This window comes from Schistocerca cancellata, chromosome 9 (assembly GCF_023864275.1).
Source record: "Schistocerca cancellata isolate TAMUIC-IGC-003103 chromosome 9, iqSchCanc2.1, whole genome shotgun sequence".
NCBI lineage: Eukaryota > Metazoa > Arthropoda > Insecta > Orthoptera > Acrididae > Schistocerca > Schistocerca cancellata.
Genome location: NC_064634.1, coordinates 415,056,381 through 415,059,743, shown reverse-complemented (window position 1 = coordinate 415,059,743; position 3,363 = coordinate 415,056,381). Strand labels below are relative to the sequence as shown.

Below are 3,363 nucleotides of genomic sequence, written 5' to 3'. Positions count from 1 at the left end.
TAACATTAGAATTGCGGATCATGTGGTACATGAAGTTAAGGAATTCTGCAACATAGGCAGTAAAATAACTTATTATGGATGGAACAAGGATAACGGAAAAGGCAGATTATCACTGGCAAAAAGTCCATTCCTGGCCATGAGAAGTCTACTGGTATCAGACATAGGCACATGCTTGAGAAAAAAATTTCTGAGAATGTCCTCAGTGAGAGAGACGTAAATGTTATCATTTTTAAAAGATATGTCACCATGCTAGTAACTAGCGTTAGAAACAAATGTTATTTGCTGCTGACAGTTGGAGAATGAAGGAGAATAGGTTTAATTTGAAAACCAGTTTCTATATAAGCTCAAGATTTCATTCGTGTTTCATTGATTTCACTTACTGGATTTTGCAAAAAGAAACTATCTGTAGATCTCAAAATGAGAACAACGATCTTAAATCTTTGGAGTAATCTCTATGGTAGCTGAACAAGTAACAATAGTACCTGAGGTGAACGCGTTGCTTTTGGTTGTGCAAGTATCTGTTTGATAGATGTTGTATAAAGGGCAGAACCTGTGCAGACTGCGGAGTCTGGTCCGTCTTGCATCATTTTGCCATCAACCGGGGGCACTCTTGTGTTTGTTATCGTGTGGAGCGGATAGGGTGCGCTATTCTTGGGAGGAAAGAGCAGACATGCATTGTGCTTAAGCTGCCCAGCGATTGTATAGTTGGCTATTTCCAAATATTCGAGTGCTTTATTGGAGTGACATTTTCACTTCGAAACCTGGAGTACTCATTTTGTGTTTGAGCTCCGAACGCCTGACGGACGAGGTAGTCAACACACAGTGCGTACACCAGGGCTTGAAGAGGAGGCGTTGATACTGCTGGGAAATACACCGTAAACATGAAATAATTAAATCAAGACCCTAAGCTGTCGACAGGCGTTGATATGCATCAACGGGGACAGTTGAAAATGTGTTCCCCGACCAGGACTCGAACCCGGGATCTCCTGCTTACAAGGCAGACGCTCTATCCAACCATCTGAGCCACCGAGGGTTAGAGGATAGTGCGACAGTAGGGATTTATCCCTTAAACGCTCGCCGTGAGACCCACATTCCCAACTTAATGTCCACACACTACATTCGTAGTGCCCCGGCCCAATACTCTCATTATTAGCGACAGACAATCTTACCGAGTCCCGTAAGAGTTCAGCGGCCATTGTGGCGCTTCAGTCTGGAACCGCGCGACCGCTATGGTCATAGATTCAAATCCTGCCTTGGGCATGGATGTGTGTGATGTCCTTAGGTTAGTTAGGTTTAAGTAGTTCTAAGTTCTAGGGGACTGATGACCTCAGAGGTTAAGTCCCATAGTGCTCAGAGCCACTTGAACCATCTGAACCCGTAAGAGTTCGGGTAATGCTTGTGCATCCATCACAGGAGAAGGTCAATGGCCGATAGCCTTAACTATAGGAAGATGGTATCTGTTCTTTCAGACATGTCCGAAAGAACAGATACCATATACATATAGATAACCGGACATTGACATTCTTCTTCTTCTGCGACGGATGCACACGCATTGCCCGAACTCTTACGAGACTCGGTAAGGTTGTCTGCCGCGAGTAATGAGTGTGATGGGCAAGGGCACTATGAATGTAGTGTGTGGACATTGAGCTGGGAATGTGGGTCTCACGAAGAGCGTGGAAGGGATAAATCCCTGCAGTCGCACTATCCTCCGTGCCGTCGGTGACTCAGATGGATAGAACGTCTGCCATGTAAGCAGGAGATGCCCGTTTCGAATCCCGGTCGGGCACACATTTTCAACCGTAGCCGTTGATGTATATCAACGCCTGTCGACAGCTTAGGGTCTTGATTTAATTATCATTTCATTCTAAGAGAATTGCATGGCCACCTTCATACCCCGTTAACAAGCTCGCACAGTGTTGCACGGGAAATGAGCGTAAGGTAATCCACAATTTAGCGTGTGTGGCATATAGATGATTTGCTTTTTAATGTTACACCCTTGACCCAGACGATATTCCACGCTGAAATGAGTTGTGATATCGGTTTTTGCAATGGTGTGCCATTCAACTGGACTTTCCGAACCGTGTACTTTTTACGAAAGAGGCAATTTTTACACAAGAGATTATGTTCGACAGTCACAATCAATGGGTGTGGGCACGGGGAAAATCCGCATACCCTCTTTGATCGCGGTCTCTCTTGATCGCTTCGCTGTCAACATTTGGGTCGGCTTGATGGGCGTTTATGTGGGCGGGTCACACATGTTCCCCCGACGACTAAAGGGAAACAGATGCTTAATCTTCTTACGAGAAAGGCTGCCAGAGTTGTTGGATCATGTTCCATTCAACGTGTGACAGAGACAGGATTTCACACACATTTGAACACTGACACTGTTCTACAAGGCCTAGTGCCGTGTGCTAAGGAACGCGGACATGGGTTGCTATGTGAAATATACTTTTTATGACCCATTCTACCAGCCCTCTACCAGGTACACCCAGATACATCCTGTTAACATTTCCAGAGCTTCCATCTGGCGCCTACATAGTGAGACAAATTCGGCACATTTGCATATTATTTTGGCAGGACCAATGTGTTTGTTGTTTAAGTATTAGTGGCATATAATTAGTTGTTCCGTAATTGCGTACAAGTAGTGTCAGTCAGACGGAGGTATTCTATTAAGTATGTGATGTTAATATGGAAACATGTTCAGGAGTCCGGGGAAACGTCTGAATTCAAAGTAGCCAGTGTAGAGAAGATAACCGAAGTAAAATCAATCAGTGAGCAAGATACACGAACATCTTTGTTCACTGCCCAACTAGAGCCTAACCAAATTGGAAAACTTGGTTCTCAGACAATCGTATTACTCAGTCTTTTATCATCAAAATTAGACACGATTGAAATGAAGGCAGGAGGAAACATTGATCCGAAAACTACCACGGCTACTAATACGATACAGGATAACCTTGAAAGTGAGTAGAGTGTGGCTAATAAAGCCCTACAAGCATCCATTAACCAGCCTGTGGCGGTTTTTTAACAGCAATATCAGAGCAAATTAAAGTACACGCAATAATGTTACAGCAACATACAAAGCAAATCCAACAATTAACTGTGAGTTGTTGGGAAAAACAAGTTCAGTGCGCTGTTGAGCATAAACTGCTAACGCATGTGGAGTTGTCGCTAAAATAGTGGAAGAAAACTTGGCAACGGGAAGGGGTGATTTGTATCCGGCGGTTGGACAGTTGTAAGTACGGTGCCATGATTTAGCAGAGCAAGTACTTTTCATTAGGGAGGTACAGCAATTCCTGCACTTGGATGCTATGCGTGACAGTCAATCTACAGCGACAGTTAACCCACAGCCAGTATTGCCAA

The 3,363-nt window shown here is 44.2% G+C and overlaps 1 non-coding gene across 1 annotated transcript; it reads right to left on the bottom strand.

Moving 5' to 3' along the window:
- Positions 1-955: 955 nt before the first annotated feature.
- Positions 956-1,033, bottom strand: Trnat-ugu (transfer RNA threonine (anticodon UGU)). The gene has a single exon. It is a non-coding gene; the product is annotated as a tRNA-Thr (tRNA).
- Between the last annotated feature and the right edge of the window lie 2,330 nt (positions 1,034-3,363).